Source organism: Phoenix dactylifera, chromosome 11 (genome assembly GCF_051530095.1).
Source record: "Phoenix dactylifera cultivar Ajwa chromosome 11, Ajwa_hap1_PhDact_Kaust_v1.1, whole genome shotgun sequence".
NCBI classification, from domain to species: domain Eukaryota; kingdom Viridiplantae; phylum Streptophyta; class Magnoliopsida; order Arecales; family Arecaceae; genus Phoenix; species Phoenix dactylifera.
In genome coordinates this window covers 5,555,179-5,579,340 of record NC_143200.1, presented here as the reverse complement: position 1 = coordinate 5,579,340, position 24,162 = coordinate 5,555,179, and the positions used below count along the sequence as shown (strand labels likewise).

General features: G+C 39.5%; 2 pseudogenes across 1 annotated transcript; both read right to left on the bottom strand.

The window, feature by feature from the left end:
• Positions 1 to 973: 973 nt before the first annotated feature.
• Positions 974 to 1,659, bottom strand: LOC149751601 (uncharacterized; annotated as a pseudogene).
• A 4,319-nt stretch (positions 1,660 to 5,978) lies between these two features.
• On the bottom strand, positions 5,979 to 23,428 carry LOC120108411 (glycine--tRNA ligase, mitochondrial 1-like; annotated as a pseudogene). The gene is made up of 17 exons (XR_016397791.1): positions 22,945 to 23,428; positions 21,960 to 22,342; positions 21,755 to 21,872; positions 18,075 to 18,269; positions 17,719 to 17,943; positions 16,654 to 16,713; positions 16,399 to 16,479; positions 16,035 to 16,323; positions 15,645 to 15,898; positions 14,630 to 15,012; positions 14,425 to 14,542; positions 9,117 to 9,311; positions 8,760 to 8,984; positions 7,699 to 7,758; positions 7,443 to 7,523; positions 6,962 to 7,367; positions 5,979 to 6,535 (listed from the first exon to the last, which is right to left on the bottom strand). The product of XR_016397791.1 is annotated as a glycine--tRNA ligase, mitochondrial 1-like (transcript).
• Between the last annotated feature and the right edge of the window lie 734 nt (positions 23,429 to 24,162).

Here is a 24,162-nt window from a genome sequence, read left to right as displayed (position 1 = left end):
TTAAATTTTATATAAATTGTACATTGCCGCATTACTTGGTAATGCATTCTTTGAAGTTTTTTTTTTTGGCTTTTTGGGCAGAATTTTCCTAGTAGTGTCACCACAATCAACTAGATTTTACATAAAACATGTAGTCTATATACTTGATGGGATAGTCTGGGGTACGAACCGTCCGATCAATTGCATTCCAGAATTCTGACTAAAACTAGAGTTCAGTTATTATTAGATGCTAATATTTTAAAGGCATACCAGTGACATCTAATTTATTTGAGATCCCAGCCGCCGTTAGTGATTTAGCTATGAGTTTGGCTGCTTCATCAAACTGCTGAGACTTGATTAATAGGAAAACGGTGTACTTAATAGGAGCCACTAGAGGATGGAAGCGGAACACATTCAGCTGTTCATCCTCTAATTTGCTTGGTCTTGTGTAGAAAGAATGCTCAAAGAGACAGTAGATTATTCGTCCAATACCAAAAGTTGGCTCGATAACAGAAGGGGTAAAAAAAACCCTTTGATATTCCTTCTTTTTTTCCATACTGATAGATACCATGTTTTTCTTTATGACTACAGATTTTTTGACTACGGATTTTTCAAGTGTACAAACTTGAAAAATCTATACTCAAAGAAAAACATGGTATAAATGCAAGACCTATCCTTTACCATCCAAAGCTTCTTTCATTTCCGATGCATCTTTTTCACTCATGGCCCATCCAAAGAGCTAGGACTGTTAACGGCCGAGCTGCTCGGGCTCGACTCAGTAAAAGCTTAGCTTGGGCTCGGGCCGTTAGTCAAACGAGTCCGAGCCCGAGCTCAAAATGAGGCCCGTTTAAATCCGAGCCCGAGCTCGAGCCCGAGCAGCTCACGAGCCCAAACAAGCTCGTGGCTTAACACGACCAAATGAGTTCGGAATTCCACGGTCGAGATCATTTAGAAACCCTGCATCCAACGGGCCAAGGCCTCCTCTCCAGCTCTCCTAGTCTTGGGAGGGCGGCGGCGAGACGGGATGTTTCCCCAAAATCATCGTTGTTTCCCCGAAATCTTCTGAGGAGGGAGCATCGGGAAAGACGGGCTGGACGACGTCGAGGTGGTGGAGGGAGACGAGGGGGCCACGGGGTGGGCGGCGAGGAGGCCGAGCAGCTCGCCGTAGACATCGAACTGGTGGAAGACCGAGTGGCGGGTGAGGGGAACGCCAAGCTTGGCCATGCAGGCCTAGATGCGGTCGTCGCTGCCATAGAGGGCTGAGTAGCGGTGGAGGCAACGGTCCTGCACGCGGGCGAGGACAGCGGTGAGGAGGCGGCTGGTGGCAAACCCGCCGCCGCCGTAGGCCATGGCGTAGGAGAAGATGTTCTGGAGGTGGCTTTCAGAGTTGGAGCCGATATAGTAGAGCTGGCGGTGGTCGAACTGGGAGAGGATATGGACGAGGTTGTCGGGGACGAAGACGATGTTGTCATCACCCATGACGAACCACCGGACGTTGTTCAGGCCGAGGCGGTAGGTCTCCGAGATAACGCAGGAGATGCGGATGGCTGAGCGGCCCTACCGGTGGGTGTAAGGGAAGCGAGTGGTGTCGCCGGAGAACTTGAGGGCGGGGAGGCCGGCGGCGGAGGCAGAGTTGCTAAAATCTTTCACTGGCTTGTCGAGCCAGACGATGCCCTGCATCTAGAGTTGGTGGCCGAGGGGGTAGTATTGACGAAGAGACTAGAGGAGGAAAGGTGGAGGACTGGATCGGCGACAGCGGAGGAGGTGGTGGTGGTGGTGGAGCAGGGGAGTTGGCGGTCAGTAAGGGAAGAGGAGAGCAGGCCCTGTCATGAGATATTGGAGGAAGGCAATAATTGGCGTCAATAAAGCCAATTGTCGAGCTCGTGTGCCGCACTTTGTTCGTCGCCCTCCATCGGACCAAGTTTGTTAAATTTGGCATTTAATAGTTATTTTTGTGCTTAGTGGTTTACCCAAAAATTTAAAACACATGCTTCACACACCTCCACGAAACACACAAAAAAAAAAAACCATAGTAGTAGCCCTTTTTATTGTTAATTGTAGAGCTAAACCCTCGTTAGAAGACCTACGAGGCCCCGTGCCACTCGACAACCTACTAGACACCTGTACTACTTGACTGCAGCTACTTGTTGGCTTGCGTCACTTACTGGTTCTCAATTTGAAATATTTTTTTACTAGGGAATAGTTCTGAATTTTATTGAGCATACGCACTGATATTTAGAATTCATTGCATGCAATAGGTTTGCCTCGGAGCCAATATTGTCTCCATTTTGTCGGATAGTACATATTTAAGTTCATTCATCATATACACCTTCATAGTAGTCGTGTCATCCCGCATTCGAAACCCAATCTATCATGGATACCCTCATCAACACCCTCATGAAGGCTATCCAAGACTTGACCACAGTGTCCACCCAGGTCTGCGCCCGACTAGACTCAGCTGAGGCTTCCCTTTAGAGGATTATGGGATCCAAAAAAAGGTAATGCCTTTCATTTCGAAGGTCCAGAGGTCGAGAATAAAATCCTAGACCATCTAGGATCGAACTGACAGAGCAGTTCGACACTAGCCCTTTTCTAGGCCGCTATCAAACTTACCCTCGTCTTAGAGGACAGGGCCCTTTTTCTAATATCAATAAGGGTTATCAATACAACGTAGAACCCAGAGGCCCTCGTGACAATGTTGAAAATGTGATGAAAGGCATCCGAGTTGAAGCCCCCACCTTTGATGGTCGCCTTGACCCAAAGGTCTTTTCAGACTGGTTGCACGAAATGGATCACTTCTTTGAGTGGTATAATTTGTCCGACGAAAAGAAGGTCCGATTTGCCAGAATGAAGCTTATTGGTCGAGCTAAACTCTTTTGGCAAAAAACCGAACAGCTTTTGGTTAGGAGACGTCAACCGGCTATAACTGACTGGATAGAAATAAAAGAAAAACTAAAAAAAAAGATACTTACCTATTAGCTACCAAGATGATCTCCTTGACTGATGGAATAACTTACGACAAGGCACCCGATCAGCTACTGACTACATTGCCCTATTTGATGATTACATGATGCGATGTAATGTGACTGAGGATAAGAAGATGGTCCTAAGTCAGTTCTGTCGAGGTCTTAATGATGAACTTAGGAAAGAACTCGTCCTCCGAGAGGTGTCCACTTTAAACCAGGCATATACATTCGTGAAAAACTATGAGCAGGTCTTCAATTCCATGTTTGTGAGGCGCTCTAACAATCAGGGCACTAGGCCTCATTCTTCGGGGTCCAAACCTTCTATAAGGTCCTCTCCTCTGCCACTAAAACCCCATCAACCGCTCCTGTCCCAAGCCAAGACACTAAAGGTAAGGGAATCCTTGGTGAGCCTCCCAAACTACATTCCAAAATTCAGTGCTACAAATGGCAAGATTTTGGTCACATTGCCTCTCAATGTCCTAACAAATCTCTCATCATTGCTCGGCAAGAGCAGGGTGGTGACACAAATGACTTAGAGGAATAAGTCTACGAACCAGACATCGATGACGTTCAGAACATTGATGAAGAAGCATGGGATGAAGGACCTAATACCCTAGGATGCATCCGCACTACACCTATACTATTTGCACCTTTAGAGAGAGAGTCTGATCGGTCCACCATGAGTGTAGTCCACATCATGCATCCTGTTGAATTTGAGCAGAAAGAGGTCAATGACTCTTTGGTATCCGCTCTAGTTGTCCAAGAAATTCACCTCCATAATTCAGTTAATAGGCCCATAGGCATGAGTCCATGTGAGGTAGTGCATATTTACAAAGTTAGAAAACCTCCAGGTCTTTTACGCATGCCACCCCATGTTAAAATTCCTGAGTCTATACATGCATTTGCCCAACACATTCATGAGTTACATCAGAAAATCCAAAAGTGCATTCATACAAGTAATGCTCAATACAAATTGCAGGCTGATTCCCATGCTATGGACTTTCAAACTAGGGATTATGTTATGGTACGTATTCGGCCAAGTGGTTTCCACATAGAACCGTTAAGAAACTGCAAGCTCGTAGTGCTGGGCCATTTCGGGTATTGCATTGAGTTGGCACGAATGCCTATGTTGTTGATCTTCCATCTGATTTTGATATCGGCTCTACTTTTAATATTGAAGATCTGGTTGCTTTCAAGGGTCAACCATCCATCCCTGGTGACCCTTTCATGGAGTCTTCTCTTGCGCCCGATGACTCCCCTATTCCTGATTCCATCCCATCTCCATTTTCTTCGCCTCTCCCACCAGCACAAAAAGAACTAGTTGAAGTCATTTTAGACGAGCAGATCATTTTATCTAATAATGGGAACATTCAGCACTTCCTGATTCGTTGGCAAGGATGACCAAAGTCCGACTACACTTGGATCCCGCGCGAGGAGCTACAGCAGATCGACCCCAATTTGTTAGAGTACTACCGGAGCTACACCAAGCCACCTTCGTCGAGGTCAACTTCTTTCCACCCGAGGAGAGTTGGTGCGGACATCAGTGCCAGGTCAGTCGGTCGCCATGGGATCCAGCTAGTCCAGCAGATCCAGCCAGTCCAGCTAGTTCAGTCAGCTTGATTTTATTTTGGATTGATTTATTTTAGTTGGGTTTATTTTATGTTGATTGGATTTATTTACGTATTGCCATTTTAGAGCCTTTTGGGATTGTTTTATTTGTAGGGTTCTTTTTGTTATTTTGTGACCCTATATATATGGGTCCACGTGCTTGTTTAAGGTTAATGAATGGTTTAATGAAATTATGATTTCCTTTCTTCTTAACTCTGGCGTGCAAAATCATGAGTGGGGCTAGGTGCAAAGCCTAGTTCTTTCTCCTCCTCTCCTCCTCTCCTCTTCTTCCTCCTCTTCTCTGCGTTGTCCTACATCAAGAGTTACATCTTTTTTAAATTGGATGATGGGATCCTGCAACGATGATCTAAGCTATTGAATGGAAGCTATTACCTCTAAGTTGCTTATGCATAAAAAATCATATGATTTGGAGAACTCTATCCTATACCCTAAGAAGTCAAAAATCAGATAATTTAAATAATATGAAACAACACATTTTTTTGAGCATCTCGATGCATAGTCCGGGAGTCTCTATACTTCCAGGAAAAAACTTCGAATTGGGAGGGCGATCCTCCCGGTGAACTGACCATACCCCAAACCGACACAGGTGAACAAGTAGAGTATACTAGGGCGCGTCGAGAGAACCATGTCGAAAGAACTCAGCAAAATGACCCCGTAAATTCTGATCGGGATAACGACGCTTCCTACCCATAGCTTTCACTTCTCGTGGTGAACCACCAACTATGCGGGCGTTAATTAATTGCCATATTTTGCTATAAAATAATATGATTTTTGGTGTATAAGCTCGAATCATTGATGAGCAACCCCCATCATCCAACTGAAAAAAAAGGTATAATTTAATAAGTCACACCAAATATAACTTGATCCTAAACACCTCTCTGACTCCTTGTACACGCATAGATACATGTACAGTAGATCTAACATGTGGGAGCCTATACAGTAGTCTAGATGAGATCGATCTAGACAAAATAATCAAGATTGAAGATTTTGAATGCATCTACTTTCTTTGCTTGTAGTCAAAAATCTTGTGATTTGGAAATCTTAGCCCTTACATCTAGTGGTAAAAAAAAATATCCATTATTCATGTTAGTTAAACTAACCATCTTTACTACTAGATATATAAGCGGTTCATATGCTAAGGGTCACATGAATTTTTTGATGTGAGAAGATTAGAAATAGTAGATTATATTTAATGGGTCGAAACATCAAACAGTGATGCTCCAAACCCCATCATCTGGACAAGACTGACCTTTCTTTTGGGCTTGAATGGCAATACTATTTTCTTCTTCTAAAATATGTATTGTAAGCCTGACAAATTTCTTTACAGATATATGGGATTAATACATGGGCTAAAAAAAAAAAAAAAACATATAAAGCACTAGAACTAATGGAATTGCAACAGCATTAGCATAACATTGTATAGTATTAATTGAAACATTAGTTTTGTTGTTTATAAGCTTGAGCACCTTTTGCTTGTGTTCTTTGCAGTTGTATATATTGCTGGGAGACGCACCGTCCGCTCCTCAAGCAATAATATTATCAACACTTTACGAATCTTTTCAAACTTGTGATTAGACAAAAATGATTTAGTGCAATTTGTGACAAAAATGTTTGCGAATCTTTTTCCCGGGTAACTTGACAATTATAGCCTAGTAAGTTCCACTAGTTTGAAAATCCAGCAAGATAAGAGATTGCTTTCATCACTTCATCCGTCAGAAGCCGCTTCACAACTCATCAGCATGCCTAGCAATGTGGGTTGGGTTATCTCCGCAGCACATCTGCCCATGTCGTTTGCCCATCCGTGAGTGCTTTCACAACTGAGACTACCTCCTCAATGCTTACACGGATCTGTTCCTTGCTGTCCCTCTCACGTATGGTCACACTAGTAGTCGAATCCACAGTTATGGCGAAGGGGACACCAAGCTCATCCGTCCTGGCATAACGTTTCCCTATAGACGTGCCTGCACAAAACACCAACAAAATCATAATTCATAAGCAGCTTAGTCTGATGTTGAATCATCTGAACCATTAATCAACCGATGCGGACTTTAAAAGCTATTGTTTCTGTATAGTGTACTAGTTAAGTAGGCTTGTATATTTCATCACATCAGCACAATCACAACAATCAGTATATTTAAATATCATGCAGTTATCTACTAACTTGTCAATCCACAAACCAAGTTCTAGCTGTCTAGGAGTAAGTTGATGATAAAACATTTGAGAACCCAACAGTAGGATTAATTGGCAAAAAAAAAAAAAAACAGTATTAGAATCTATGGGAAGAGAAGTAACATTATCCACCACAACCTATGAAATAATGGCATTCCAGAATTCTGACTAAAACTGGAGTTCAGTTATTATCGGATGCTTAAATTTTACGGGCATACCTGTAGCATCTAATATATGTGAGATCCCAGCCGCCGTTAGTGATTCATCTAGGAGTTTGGCCACTTTATCAAACTGCTGAGACTTGATTAATGGGAAAACGGTGCACTTAATAGGAGCCACTAGAGGAGCGAAGCAGAACACATTCAGCTGTTCATCCTCTGATTGGCTTGGTCTTGTGTAGAAAGAATGCTCAAAGAGACAGTAGATTATTCGTCCAATACCAAAAGATGGTTCAATAACAGAAGGGGTAAAAACCCTTTGATGTTCCTTCTTTCTTTCCATACTGATAGATACCATGTTTTTCTTCAAAAGTACAGATTTTCCAAGTGTATAGACTTGGAAGTCCACCTCTCCTTTATCATCCAAAGCTTCTTTCATTTTCAGTGCTTCTTTTTCACTCATGGCCTGTCCAAAGAGCTTGTTAAAAACTATAAATGAAAAGACAAGTAATTAGCAGCATGGAATCTGTGCAAAGGTTACCTCCAATGCTTCAACCACCATTCTTTGGTTACCCTTAAATGCAAGATCTAGTTCTGTTTTTGATGGGGTAATAACCAGCTTCTGAAATTTATTTAAAAAATCAAACAATAAGCAAGTAGAAAATAGGAAAGTCAATATCTTCTGGACAATAGATAGAAAAAGTGCAACATAACTTCTGGAGCAAAGTATGGAGGTCAGTGATTTGCCATTCGACATGTGGAATTAGACATAAAAAAAGTGGGAAAGAAAATCCTACCTCCACCTCTCTAGGTTCTGAGAACTTTCCATTAGCAACCAGACGGACACCACTTTTCTCCTGTTGAATAGCATAATAAAATCATCATACTTCAGCATCAATCTACGAAGCTTTAATCAGCCGATAGATAAAAACTTGAATAAATAGTCGATAAGAAGAGTTTTAGCGAAAGCTCTGGCAAAAGAATGGCATGCATAAGCATAAGAGGATTGTCTTTCTATGCAACTAAAAGTAAACAATAGCTAAGATGGGTCTCTAAGATAAGGCTGGCCAAGACATGCAAATAACAATCAACTTTTGAAAAGAGGCACAAAGCCATGAGCTTGTGATGTTCTAAAGAAGCAAATATGAAGCCCATTTACATGCGAAGCAAACTAGTAGAAAAATTGCAAACTAGGGTAAAAAGGTCACTATCATATATTGCTCTCAGATAACAGAAGGTTTGGTTTCTTATTCGACATTGTTTTCCATTTACTCTTCATAGGTGTAGCAGTTTCTGATGAAGACCAACCAACACCTGCCCCAACTTGCCCAAAATAAACAGGTTGGCTTTCAGCCCCAAATCCAACAGGCTAACAGAGGTCGAGCAAGCCCTTGAAACCCAGCTGCGGATGTTCATAGTTCAGAGAGGAAACAAAAAATACTAAAGATAAAGTGGAATAGACAGCATGTTCAAGATATACCACATTTTCTTCAACAGTTTTATTTTCTCTCACTCTCGATGCCGCATCCTAGATACCTTTTCTTGTCCCTATCTCGTTTCAATTATAAGATATATAACTAACAAGTGAAGTCTAATAGCAAGTCAGGTACAGGGCCCATAATAAATGAGTTGGTATGGGTTTATTCTTTTCAAACATTGTGGGTTGTGTGGGCTGAGAGTTTTGATGACGATCCAAATTTAATCCAATCACAATTCAACCAGACCCAATGCATTGCTAACTAGTCCTCTCACTCGTTTAAAAGAAGAATAGTTTTGTAAGAGGTGCATAAGATTATAATTTGTCACAATCAGAACTCATCACGGCACTCTTAAGTGCAAACAGGTCTTGATTACGTACCGAATGAGCTTGTAAATCATAAGCAGATCTATCAGCAATCCCAACACATTCAATCCAGCCATAGGAGCATTCTATTTCCGCATCCCAACAGTCTGCAGCATAGTGAGCCATCTCATTTGGCAGATGCTGCCTGAAGCGCAAACTATCTTTGTCAATTCCCAGACGAGTCAAGAAAAGATACACCCGTCCTATGAAGTAACCAAGTGTCTCATTGTTGATTGTTCCCTATACAAAGAAATTAAAACAATGTTTAAAAGAAACTAAACCAAATGAAGAATAGGGGAGTCAAAATAAAATAAAGGTAAAGGAAGAAACGATCAGCACAAAGGTGATAATAAGGAAGCCAAAGAAACCAACCTTTGAAACAGTCTCACCAAGGACCATTGACTTGGCTGATTTCCCTGCTAGTTGCTCCTCCCTAGGGAACATCAAAAACTCCAGGTTGGCAACATCAACAAACTTTGGGTGGGATTTGTCCTCAGGATCCACAAAGTGCTCAATCTCAGCCAGTGTGAACTCACGGACTCTTAAAAGACCTTGGCGAGGTGAAATCTACTCATCATAGAAAATAAGTTATGTCAGACCGACAGTGGAACATAAAACAGAGGCCTGTAAGTCTGTAACACAAAAAGAAATATAGGAGACAGAACGCTCATGGTTTCTATTAGCATAACTTTTGAATTAAGAGAACAGCATCAAATATATTTAACTATTCGCCCAAATTATTGCATTTATATTCCTTCAACCGAAAAAAGCACAAAATCATCTCATACTCCGACAAAATATCAAAAATCAATATGGGAGAAACAAGATGTGGTGAATAATAAAGCGAAGCCTTGCGCCAAAAAAAAAAAAAGAATTCACTTTTCCAACGTTACAGAGGGAACATGTCTATTTTAGAAAATGAGAAAACAGTGCAATCATTCATTCAGTTCTTTAAACTGACAGTTATATCACAAGAAACAAGATAAAAAATGCATTAAATTTTCAACCAATCCTCAGCTAATTCAGTAAAATTTGATAATAATTGTTTATGCCAAGAACTTTTGGTGGGAAGCTTAAATCAAGAACTGGGTTGGTTTGTGATCAAAACTCGGTTGCCTACTACATTAACAACATGCTCCACAACAAAGTGAACACAATGTTCGCCATTTGATCTAATTATTGTTCCCTCATAATTCAGTTTTGTACCTCATCCATACTGTCAAGTATTTAATTTTTTCCCAAGCATTGCTGTTTTCCTGTACTGCTTCTTCCAGCTGTGCAGCAGCAATACACAAGTACGAAAAATTAAGAAATGAAGCACCCCAGGGAAAATTCTTGGAATTAAAAATTCATAGAACAAGAATGTCTCTACAGAAGATATGTTTACGAAGATATCGCAAATGGTGAACCTTCAAACCAGCAATTGAAGGTGCACCATATCCTAAGAATCTCGTCGAGACGGTTTAAAGCATTGATGATCCAACGCTGGAGCAGCTTCCAAACAATCAAGAGATGAACAGCAAGCTCTCAAGGGTTGTGACCATATTACAGCATTTTGACAATCTATTTCTTGTTGATTTGTGTATTGATGAAAGAATACCATCAATCAGATGATCAAAAGCTTTATGGCTGAAGATCCAAGGGAACCGAAACAACCAGTTGAGAATACAATCATAAGAAAATTTTATATTAGTTTCCATCGTCGAGTCTTCGAGATGTAGAGATGAATCAAAAGTGTCAAAGCAACATCAAGATCTCGAGCATGAGATCCATGCAGTGGAAACAAATCATAAAGTCAAGGGCCTAGATCATGCGGCAAATTTTTCCATTATGATGATCTAAACCCTCATCCAACAACTTGGAGCATCAAAATTATTTGATGGTCCAAAATCAATCGTGTATCAAGTTTCTATTTGTTTAACATTTAATTATAAAAATGGATACGAGATTAAATTGGCCCTTAAATTACTTGACCTACAAGTTACTTGGGTTCCAAGTCACATGTTTTTTAATATATGTGGTTGGCGGGTCCTTGCATGTCTTTTTTATTAGGTTACTTCATCCCCAGGTTGGTGTATCGGCAAACCAAAAGGGTGGTCATGAGTTGTATTGTATGAGTTTGTGAAAGTAATCTCTCTCCTCCCTCTCTCGCCCTGTCTCTAGAGTTTTCTATTCCCCTCTCCCTATTCATCTCTCAACTCCTTCACTTCTCATGTCTTTCCCTATTTTCAAAAACCTGTGAATATATGTATTATTGCCTGAATTAAATTTCAAGTCAACATCAAATCTTCTCCTTTAATCCTAAGACCCCTAGAAACTTCTTTTCTAACAACAAACACTATCCCTAAACCCTAGGATGGACCTAGAAAGCTTCTCTCTTCCCTTCAATCCAGTAAAGTGTTCACTTCTGCCCTGTTTTCTGCAATAGAACAGCAAGGCAACAAATTAGGTATTCCCCAAGTCCTCCCACCATGCTATGGCAGGTCATCCCCTAAGTTGTCCTACATCAGTACGCATACAAAGCAATATCTCACTTCACATATGCATTCGAAAAATTCTTTTATTAGAAACCACAAACCCGGGTTCTATCTTTCACAAGCTACTGAATGTGTGTTAAAAACTTAAAATGCTATTTTGCCAAATATAATGAAAAATGAAAAATCTAATGACATAAATGAAGTAGATAGACCAGAGAAAGATTGGTTGTTGTACTAAGTGGAGATGCCTATTCAGCCACCTAGACTCTAGGGCTAAACTATTACCTAGGGTCACTTCGACAGTTTGACAACCCGGATTACCTAACTTTATTGAAAAAGGCAAAAAAATAGTCATGAAAATAAATGAAAAGAACTAAAATACAATAAAATAGGAAAAGCACAAGAAGAGACAACGGTAATCACCCTAGGCTGTAAGGCTAAACTATCACCTATTGCATGGCCAGTTAAACAACCATGATTGCTTAACTTTTATGGAAAAGGCAATAAATCTATGGAAATAAATTGTAAATTTAAAAAAATGAGAAAAGACTATAAACCAAGGTGCCGAATTTAATAACTACAAGTTGCGGCCAATTTGTTTTCGAATTTGTAAGTTGTCATTCTCGTATAAGTCGTACAAAAGCTCAAAATATCATTTCTGTATGTATGTTTGAGAGAGCACTTACGCTAACTGCTATGTTACTTTTGAGAGAAAATATTAAGATATAGCACATTAGTTGACCACCTAGCTAGATAACATCGAAGATCAAGGACATAAAGGTGATACACTAAGGCTCATATTTTCCAAAAAAGGGTGTTCATAACTAGCCACCATATAACACTAGACTCTTCTTTTTCTGGCATTTTCAATTTTGGTGGAAAAGGTGCATTGATAGCAAATGAACAGGTGTACAATCAGAGAAACATGGAGGAAAGAGCATAACCAAATTTGGACTCTCGGACAGCCTACAATCACGTATAAATCGATGATGATTTGTCACTGCCACTTTAAATTATGAGTCTACATACCCATTGGAAGAGATGGCTGAAGTCATCCTTCCAATCCACTAGTACTCATTGTGTCAAGGGTTACTCCTTTTGGTTCAAAGCAATCATAACAAGACCCGCTTTTCCCATCATCATTAAGTTGATTAGAGATTTCTTCAGCCACACAATATTTAGAAAAAAAAAGAAATTGGGTGGATAAAATAATTTCACATAGAAATTACACTAACATATCTTGAATTCAACAATAATACCAGTCTATTTTGAGGAAAATTTCACTTCAAGGCATTGTCATATACTGCAAAGTCATTCCTACACAGAAGTGACTTATCAAACACCAAAATCATAAGATTACATGTTGACAATCTAGTGGCATGAAATCTACTAATGTCTGTCAATGTTGTAATTGACACCCTTCAGTCATTCAAATCGGCATCCCTCTCCAAGTCAAGAAGGATCACCTTACATGAGGAACCAAGATGAAAATCACTGAATTGAACTCACCTCATGAAAGGGGAATTCATTTAAAATGATATTAGTTATAAAAGCATCGTGCCAATCAACTAGCACCCTTCAAGCCTCATTTTCACCCAAGATTTTAAGTTTCTACCAGAATGGATTGCTTTAGGCCAAGATCATACTGACACTGACCTCCAACTTCCACTTTCAGTCAACTTCGGAGCTTCTGCCTGATGTTGGCCAAAACTAAAGATAGCTATAGAATTTTTTTAAAAGTTTATATTAGTGTTTCCAATAATAGAAAGGTCATTTTTTATTTATTTAAGTATATTGGCTATATAACATCAATTTTCAATACTTTTTCTTTTCTTTCCTTGAGTTAAAAGAGATATAATAAATTTAGCCCTTGATAGATTAAAACATCCAAGAAACTCTTATTATATTACTAAATCTAAGGCCCAATCCAACAAAATTGAGCATCTCTGTCATTGAAGTAAGCAATCAGGTCTATATAATTCAAGGCATACTCTATAAACAAATTGGAGCATGCAATCCCAAGTAATCCATTATCAATAGCTTAAGTAGAATTATATAAAATGCTTGCTTTGACCCATGTTCAACCAGCCAAATTAGCACCTTGATTGCATAAATCAAAGAGGAACACGGAATGTGGGAGTGATAACAAGAGAAAGAACTGCGGTCAAAGGAGAGGGAAAAGAGTACCATCCACATGATGTCACTTTTTTTTGTCCCAAATTTGTGTATGAACCAGAAACTTATATATTTGCATCAACATAAGCATATTGAATGGTTACCAAATGCCATCAAAATTTGATAACCAAATGCCATGTCTCCATTGATTTTATCCAATTCAACAAGAGGCGAGAGTCATCTACCAAAAAAAACTAAAAGGCCACATGGCTATGGAATTCAGGAGCATGTAATCGAGAACAAGCCTCTAAGGTTCTACAAGACTTGAAAAGAGAGTGGATAAAATAGGACTTTGACATGGTTTAAATTAGGGAACGATATTCATCTTTAAGGAAAGTTTCTCAGAGCAACTAGATAAATTAGAACACAATCCCCATAAACTACACTAAGAACCTTATGTATAAAATGTGCAAGTTGCTTAAATTTGAATTTTCAATGTTGTGCTTGCAGACTCATTTCGTAACAACTAAATCTTTTATATGAAACAAAACAAATTAGCCTAGTCCTATAGGTTAACTGCGCTGAAGCCATATTTTGTATCTAATTAGGTTAAGCCAACAACTTAATTATCCCAAATTCCCAATTCATGTTAAGTCTTTCTGCATGCTATGGTTCAAGTCAATAATTTGATTGGATAAGGCCCTCAAATTCATAGTATCAACTTGTGTTAAGTTCACATATGCCAATACAAGGACCTGAGCAAACAGCGATGAAAGAGTTATCTTTATTTAACCTGGGATGCTCAGCCCATAGAATAGACAAATCAATTAGATGAGACCTAGTATGCAATCAAGCATTAAGGAAAAGCATCCACTTTCTCGTAGCAAAAAGAAAAGAAATACATCCACCAAGAATCATTGTTCATGCATATATACTAAAACACCAACTTTTAACATGTATAAAATCACTAACAAGACAATGCAGCTCAGATCTTCATTACACAATGCAGTTTTGCACGATGTGATCTTCTATGCCTAAAGGCACAATTTTATACCCACAGTAAAGGAAGAAAATGGAAGCAAACAAACCTCGTTTCTAAATGCCTGCCCAACCTGAGCTGCTGCAAATGGAAGCTTCTCGCAATTGAAATTGTACAATTCCTCAAAATTCACAAAGATACCCTGTGCTGTTTCTGGCCTCATATACCTACAAGCCACAGATAATCGAACAGCAACTAAATACCAGACACCAATCACTGCTAATTAAGTACATATCATGTGCAAATTATCTCACACAGGAAGCATGCCAGATGAGCCAATCGAAGTCTGAAACATGAGATTGAAGGGGTATGGATCAGAGATGTGGTTCCCGGTATCAGGCGATCTGATATCATACTCCTTCAGCTTCGCTCCTATCTCTTCAGCAGAAAGATCGTCCAACACCGAGATGACATGCTTGAACTCTGCAGCCTTATCAGGCAATAATGTGAGGTCCTTCTCGAGCTTCCCCTTGCAATAGTCTTTGAGTAAGTGATCGGCACGATAGCACATCCCAGTCTTCTCATCCTTCACCATCAGGTCAGTGAATTTATCCACATGACCAGATGCCTTCAAGACTATCTCTGGCGTGACACAGGAACACTTCATCACCACCATGCCCTCCTCCAAAACAAAGTGCTAAAAAAAACAGATCAAACATATTATTGTAGCATTCTGTGTACTAGCAGCTATGTTTTGCCTTCAAAATAAAACAGTGTTCAAACAAATAATTAAGCATTCGAACCATGAGAAATAATATTCTCTTTTCAAAATTAAACAGCATAAAACGAACAACTCAGCATTCAAACTACGAGGAAAGAGACGCAGCGAGCAGTATATACTAGCAAGAAGAATCAAATGTAAAGATAAATTCTCAAACAATGATCACCATTGTCACTGAATGTAAGAGTTTAAATATCGTTGCAAGCTTCGACTGATGCAATCTTAAATATAAAGAAAAACAAATCTAATTATCAGTAACCAGTTATAGAAATTTGTTTAAAAGTTAAGTATCACCTATAAGCATTTTAGACACACGATGGGGGGAACTTGTTTCTCATTTGTGGGTTAAAATCCCAAGAAATTAGTTTAACGTAACCGCAACGAATCCATAGGGGAACAAGACGTCTTGAAATTTATCTATTTACGGAATCGCTCCACTCAAGAATCTCAGTAGAACTGGATCGGATCGACTTGTTGGAGCTTCATTCTCCAAAGTACAATTTCGTAAAAGCTCTGCTACTCAACGGCTAAAGTTTTGACGGCATTACCTGGTGCCAAAAGGCAAGGACGTTGGACTTGACGACGCACCCAGGAGGCCCATAGTCGTAAAGGCCGGCGACACCGCTGTAGATCTTGAAGGAGGGAATGTAGAAGAGCCTCCTCTCGAGCGTGTTCACGACGGCCTGCCGGAACGCCTCCTTGCTGCAGCCGTCACCGTTGCCACTGACAGCATACTGGAGTCGCTTCGCAGCGGCAACACCAAGCTTATCCGTCCTGGCATAAGCTTTCCCTATAGACGTGCCTGCACAAAACACCAGCAAAATCGTAATTTATAAGCAGCTTATGTGAGATCCCAGCCGCCGTTAGTGATTTAGCAATGAGTTTGGGCACTACATCAAACTGCTGAGACTTGATTAATGGGCAGATGATGCACTTACTAGCAGCCACTAGAGGAGGGAAGCGGAACACATTCAGCTGTTCATCCTCTGATTTGCTTGTGTAGAAAGAATGCTCCAAGAGACAGTAGATTATTCGTCCAATACCAAAAGATGGTTCAATAACAGAAGGGGTAAACACCCTTTGATGTTCCTTCTTTCTTTCCATACTGATAGATACCATGTTTTTCTTCATAAGCACAGATTTTCCAAGTGTACAGACTTGGAAGTCCACCTCTCCTTTATCATCCAAAGCTTCTTTCATTTCCAGTGCTTCTTCATCACTCATGGCCTGTCCAAAGAGCTTGTTAGAAGCTATAAATGAAAAGGCAAGTAATTAGCAGCATGGAATCTGTGCAAAGGTTACCTCCAATGCTTCAACCACCATTCTTTGGTAACCCTTAAATGCAAGACCTAGTTCTCTTTTTGATGGGGAAATAACCAGCTTCTGAAATTATTTAAAAATCAAACAATAAGCAAGTTGAAAATAGGAACGTCAGTATCCTTTGGACAATAGATAGAAAAAGTGCAACATAACTTCTGCAGCAAAGTATGGAGATCAGTGATTTGCCATTCCACATGTGGAATTAGACATAAAAAAAAGTGGGAAAGAAAATCCTACCTCCACCTCTCTAGGTTCTGAGAACTTCTCATTAGCAACCAGACGGACACCACTTTTCTCCTGTTGAACAGCATAATAAAATCATCATACTTCAGCATCAATCTACGAAGCTTTAATCAGCCGATAGATAAAAACTTGAATAAATGGTCGATAAGAAGAGTTTTAGCAAAAGCTCTGGCAAAAGAATGGCATGCATAAGCATAAGAGGATTGTCTTTCTATGCAACTAAAAGTAAACAATAGCTAAGATGGGTCTCTAAGATAAGGCTGGCCAAGACATGCAAATAACAATCAACTTTTGAAAAGAGGCACAAAGCCATGAGCTTGTGATGTTCTAAAGAAGCAAATCTGAAGCCCATTTACATGCGAAGCAAACTAGTAGAAAAATTGCAAACTAGGGTAAAAAGGTCACTATTATATATTGCTTTCAGATAACAAAAGGTTTGGTTTCTTATTCGACATTGTTTTCCATTTACTCTTCATAGGTGTGGCAGTTTCTGATGAAGACCAACCAACACCTGCCCCAACTTGCCCAAAATAAACAAGTTTGGCTTTCAGCCCCAGATCCAACAGGCTAGCAGAGGTTGAGCAAGCCCTTGAAACCCAGCTGTGGATGTTCATAGTTAAGAGAGGAAACAAAAAATAATGAAGATAAAGTGGAGTAGACAGCATGTTCAAGATATATCACATTTTCTTCAACAGTTTAATTTCCTCTCCTCACTCTCGATGCCGCATCCTAGATACCTATTCTTGTCACTATCTTGTTTCAATTAAAAGATAGATAACCAACAAGTGAAGTCTAATAGCAGGTCAGGTACAGGGCCCATAATAAATGAGTTGGTATGGGTTTATTCTTTTCAAATGTTGTGGGTTGTGTGGGCTGAGAGTTTTGATGACGATCCAAATTCAATCCAATCACAATTCAAGCAGACGCAATGCATTGCTAACTAGTCCTCTCACTTGTTTAAAAGAAGAAAAGTTTTGTAAGAGGTGCATAAGATTATAATTTGTCACAATCAGAACTCATCACGGCACTCTTAAGTGCAAACAGGTCTTGATTACGTACCGAATGAGCTCGTAAATCATAATCAGATCTATCAGCAATCCCAACACATTCAATCCAGCCATCGGAGCATTCTATTTCCGCATCCCAACAGTCTGCCGCATAGTGAGCCATCTCATTTTGCAGATGCTGCCTGAAGCGCAATCTATCTTTGTCAATTCCCAGACGAGTCAAGAAAAGATACACCCGTCCTATGAAGTAACCAAGTGTCTCATTGTTGATTGTTCCCTATACAAAGAAATTAAAACAATGTTTAAAGGAAACTAAACTAAATGAAGATAGGGGTGTCAAAATAAAATAAAGGTAAAGAAAGAAACGATCAGCACAAAGGTGATAACAAGGAAGCCAAAGAAACCAACCTTTGAAACCGCTTCACCAAGGACCATTGACTTGGCTGATTTCCCTGCAAGTTGCTCCTCCCTAGGGAACATCAAAAACTCCAGGTTGGCAACATCAACAAACTTTGGGTGGGATTTGTCCTCAGGATCCACAAAGTGCTCAATCTCAGCTAGTGTGAACTCACGGGCTCTTAAAAGACCTTGGCGAGGTGAAATCTACTCAGCATAGAAAATAAGTTATGTCAGACCGACAGTTGAACATAAAACAGAGGCCTGTAAGTCTGTAACACAAAAAAGAAATATAAGAGAGTACGCTCATGGTTTCTACTAGCATAACTTTTGAATTAAGGGAACAGCATCAAAAATATTTAGCTATTCACCCAAATTATTGCATTTATATTCCTTCAACTGAAAAAAGCACAAAATCAACTCATACTCCGACAAAATATCAAAAATCAATATGGGAGAAACAAGATCTGGTGAATAATAAAACGAAGCCTTGCCACAAAAAAAAACTGATTCACTTTTCCAACGTTACAGAGGGAACATGTCTATTTTAGAAAATGAGGAAACAGTGCAATCATTCATTCAGTTCTTTAAACTGACAGTTATATCACAAGAAACAAGATAAAAAATGCATTAAGTTTTCAACCAATCCTCAGCTAATTCAGTAAAATTTGATAATGATTGTTTACGCCAAGAACTTTTGGTGGGAAGCTTAAATCAAGAACTAGGTTGGTTTGTGATCAAAACTCAGTTGCCTACTACATTAACAACGTGCTCCACAACAAAGTGAGCACAATGTTGGCCATTTGATATAATTATTGTTTCCTCATAATTCAGTTGTGTACCTCATCCATACTGTCAAGTAGTTAATTTTTTCCCAAGCATTGCTGTTTTCCTGTACTGCTTCTTCCAGCTGTGCAGCAGCAATATCACAAGTACGAAAAAGTAAGAAATGAAGCACCCCAGAGAAAAATTCTTGCAATTAAAAAGTTGCGGCCAATTTGTTTTCGAATTTGTAAGTTGTCAGTGTGATATAAGTCGTACAAAAGCTCGAAATATCATTTATGTATGTATGTTCACAAGAGCACTTACGCTAACTGATATGTTACTTTGAGAGAAGAAATTAAGATATAGCACATTAGTTGACCATCTAGCTAGATAGCATCGAACATCAAGGGCATAAAGGTGATACACTAAGGCTCGTATTTTTCAAAAAAAGTGTGTTCATAACTAGCCACCATATAATACTAGACCCTTCTTTTTGTGGCATTTTCAATTTTGGTGGAAAAGGTGCACTGATGGCAAATGAACAGGTATACAATCAGAGAGACATGGAGGAAAGAGCATAACCAAATGTGGACTCTCGGACAGCCTACAATCACGTATAAATCGATGATGATTTGTCGTGACTACTTTAAATTATGAGTCTACACACCCATTGGAAGGGATGGCTGAAGTCATCCTTCCAATCCACTAGTACTCCTCATTGTGTCAAGGGTTACTCCTTTTGGTTCAAAGCAATCATAACAAGACCCGCTTTTCCCATCATCATTAAGTTGATTAGATATTTCATCAGCCGCACAATAATTAGAAAAAAGAAATAAATTGGGTGGATAGAATAGTTTCACATAGAAATTACATTAACATATCTTGAATTCAACAATAATACCAATCTATTTTGAGAAAAATTTCTCTTTAAGGCATCGTCATATACTGCAAAATCATTCCTACACAGAAAGTGACTTATCAAACACAAAAATCATAAGTTTAAATGTTAACAATCTAGTGGCATGAAACCTACTAATGCCTGTCAATGTTGTAATTGACACCATTCAGTCATTCACATTGTCATCCCTCTCCAAGTCAAGAAGGATCACCTTACATGAGGAACCAAGATGAAAATCACTGAATTGTCACCTCATGAAAGGGGAATTCATTTAAAATGATATTAGTTATAAAAGCATCGTGCCAATCAAATAGCACCCTTCAAGCCTCATTTTCACCCAAGATTTTAAGTTTCTACCAGAATGGATTGCTTTAGGCCAAGATCAAATTGCAACTGACCTCCAACTTCCATTTTCAGTCAACTTCAGTGGTTCTGCCTGATGTTGGCCAAAACTAAAGATAGCTATAGATTTTTTTAAAAAGTTTTATATTAGCGTTTCCAATAATAGAAAGGTCATTTTTATTTATTTTATTATATAGGCTATATAACATCAATTTTTAATGCTTTTTCTTTTCTTTCCTTGAGTTAAAAGAGATATAATAAATTTAACCCTTGATAGATTAGAGCATTCAAGAAACTCTTATTATATTACTAAATCAACGGCCCCATCCAACGAAATTGATCATGCCTGTCATTGAAGTAAGCAATCAGTTCTATATAATTCAAGGCATACTCTATAAATAAATTGGAGCATGCAATCCCAAGTAATCCATTATCAATAGCTTAAGTAGAATAATATAAAATGCTTGCTTTGACCCATGTTCAACCAGCCAAATTAGCACCTCGATTGCAAAAATCAGAGAGGAACACGGAATGTGGGAGTGAGAACAAGAGAAAGAACCATGGTCAAAGGAGAGGGAAAAGAGTACCATCTACATGATGTCAACTGCTTTTTGCCCCAAATTTGTCTATGAACCAAAAACTTACATATTTGCATCAACATATGCATATTGAATGATTATCAAATTTTAGATCAAGCATAGATGTCCATAGACAGGTTGAGCTTAACTAAGGCAAGCATTCTCCCATCTACATAGCATTGGCTAGAGGAATCAAGGTATGATCCATCAAAATTTGATAACCAAATGTCATCTCTCTATTGATTTTATCCAAGTCAACTAGAGGCGAGAATCATCTAACAAAAAAAACTAAAAGGCTACGTGGCTATGGAATTCAGGAGCATGCAATTGAGAGCAAGACTCTAAGGTTCTACAAGACTTGGAAAGAGAATGGATAAAATAGGACCTTGACATGGTTTAAATTAGGGAACGATATTCATCTTTAAGGAAAGTTTCTCAGAGCAACTAGATAAATTAAAACATGATCCCCATAAAGTACACTAAGAACTTTATGTATAAAATGGGCAAGTTGCTTAAATTTGAATTTTCAATGTTGTGCTTCGTAACAACTAAATCTTTCATATGATACAAAACAAATTAGCCTAATCCTATAGGTTAAATGTGCTGAAGCCATATTTTGTATCTAATTAGGTTAAGCCAACAACTTAACTATCCCAAATTCCAAATTCATGTTAAGTCTTTCTGCATGCTATGGTTCAAGTCAATAATTTGATTGGATGAGGCCCTCAAATTCATGGTATCAACTTGTGTTAAGTTCACATATGCCAATACAAGGACCTGAGCAAACAGCAACGAAAGAGTTATCTTTATTTAACTTGGGATGCTTAGATCATAGAATAGACAAATCAATTAGATGAGACCTAGCATGCGATCAAGCATTACAGAAATGCATCCACTTTCTCTTAGCAAAAAGAAAAGAAATACATCCACCAAGAATCATTGTTTATACATGTATACTAAAACACCAACTTTTAACACGTATAAAATCAATAACAAGATAATGCAGCTCAGATCTTCATTACACATGGCAGTTTTGCACGATGTGATCTTCTATGCCTAAAGGCACAATTTATACCCACAGTAAAGGAAGAAAATGGAAGCAAACAAACCTCGTTTCTAAATGCCTGCCCAACCTGAGCTGCTGCAAATGGAAGCTTGTTGCCATTGTAATAGTACAGGTAGTTAAAATTCACAAATATACCCTGTGCTGTTTCTGGCCTCATATACCTACAATCCACAGATAATCGAACAGCAACTAAATACCAGACACCAATCGCTGCTAATTAAGTACATATCATGTGCAAATTATCTCACCCAGAAAGCATGCCAGATGGGCCAATCGAAGTCCGAAACATGAGATTGAAGGGGTATGGATCAGAGATGTGGTTCCCAGTATCAGGCGATCGGATATCATACTCCTTCAGCTTTGCCCCTAGCTCTGCAGCAGAAAGATCGTCCAACACCGAGATGACGTGCTTGAACTCTGCAGCCTTATCAGGCGACAATGTTAGGTCCTTCTCGAGCTTCCCTTTGCAATAGTCCTTGAGTAAGTGATCAGCGCGGTAGCAAGTCCCAGTCTTCTCATCCTTCACCAACAGGTCAGTGAATTTATCCACATGACCAGATGCCTTCAAGACTATCTCTGGCGTGATACAGGGACAATCCATCTCCAACATTTTCTCCTCCAAAACAAAGTGCTAAAGAAAACAGAACGAACATATTATTGTAGCATTCTGTGTACTAGCAGTTCTGTTTTGCCTTCAAATTAAAACAGTGTTAAAACATATAATTAAGCATTCGATCCATGAGAAATAATATGCTCTTTTCGAAATTAAACAGCATATAACGAACAACTCAGCATTCAAACTACGAGGAAAAAGATGCAGGAAGCAGTATATACTAGCAAGAAGAATCAAATGTAAAGATAAATTCCCAAACAATGATCACCACTGTCGCTGAATGTAAGAGTTTAAATATCATTGCAAGCTTCGACTGATGCAATATTAAATATAAAGAGAAAAAATCTAATTATCAGGTACTAGTTATAGAAGTTTGTTTAAAAGGTAAGCATTTTAGACATGATGGGGGGAACTTGTTTTCTCATTTGTGGGTTAAAATCCCAAGAAATTAGTTTAACGTAATCCATTGGAGAACAAGACGTCCTGAAATTTATCTATTTCTTACAGAATCGCTCCACTCGAGAATCTTAGTAGAACTTGATCGGATCGACTTGCTGGAGCTTCATTCTACAAAGTACAATTTTGTAAAAGCTCTGCTACTAAGGTTTTGGCGGCGTTACCTGACGCCAAAAGGCAAGGACGGTGGATATGACGGCGCACCCAGGGGGGCCGTAGTCGTAGAGGCCGGCGACGCCGCGGTAGATCTTGAAGGAGGGGATGTAGAACAGCCTCCTCTCGAGCGTGTTCGCGACGGCCTGCGGGAACGCCTCCTTGCGGCTGCCGTCGCCGTTGCTGCTGACAGCGGACTGGAGTCGCTTCGCGGCGGCGCCGTGCTCGACCTTGAGGGCCTTGAGGATCTCGACGGCGGCATCGATCTCGTCCTTGGAGACGCCGGGGCGGGCCTTGAGGGCCCGGACGGCCTCGGACTGGGCATCGACGGCGGTCTGCTTCTCGGCGAGGGCCCGCCGCAGGGAGTCCTCGGTGGCAGCCATGGGCGAGGGGCTCGGCGCAGCGGAGAGGGCGGAGAGGAGGCGGCAGCGGAGGATGAGGGGGAGGAGGGTTTTGGATGGGGTTAGGGATCCGGAAATGGTGGAGAATGACATTAATTTGTGGTTTGACAGAGGTTTAGGCATTATTAATTCCAATTTTATTTTGATCCTAACTCAATCACTTGTCTAATAGGTGGCGAAAACCTTGTTATGATCTTTCTAAATATGCTTCATACTAAGTTTGGAAAAATATATAATAAATCCAAAAGGACTTAGAAAATGCCAATAAGATTTTGCACAATTTGTCTTAAATTCTGATTTTCTATATTGCTAAATGGCAAGCCTTCATAGTAAATGAAGTAAATTTATAATAATATATATATAAATAGGGATCAGGGTTTTAAGTACTATATGAGGTCTTGTGCCAACATACCATGGGTATTGTAGTATGTGCTAGTGGCACATAATTGTGCCATAAGCTGATATAGGACTAGTTTGATATGTTTTATCTCAATAGACAGACATTGCCTTTGCTTTAATCCTCGGTTTGGATGGGTCATATATTAGTCGTCATCTAAAACTTTGAGTGATTAACGACTATTTCCTAATTACAACCTTGGATGAAATTTTGACATATATATATATATATATATATATATAGAGAGAGAGAGAGAGAGGGGGGGGGGGGGGGGGATAGGCTTGGCTGCACTCTAATGAAGTTTCACTCAGTTTAGGTCAAGTCTAGATTAGATAATGAAAGTCTTACATTGACGATCTAGATTAGATAATGAAGGTCTTACATTGACGATCTGAGTCATTCTTGTGATCTACTATCTGTAAATTGCCTAG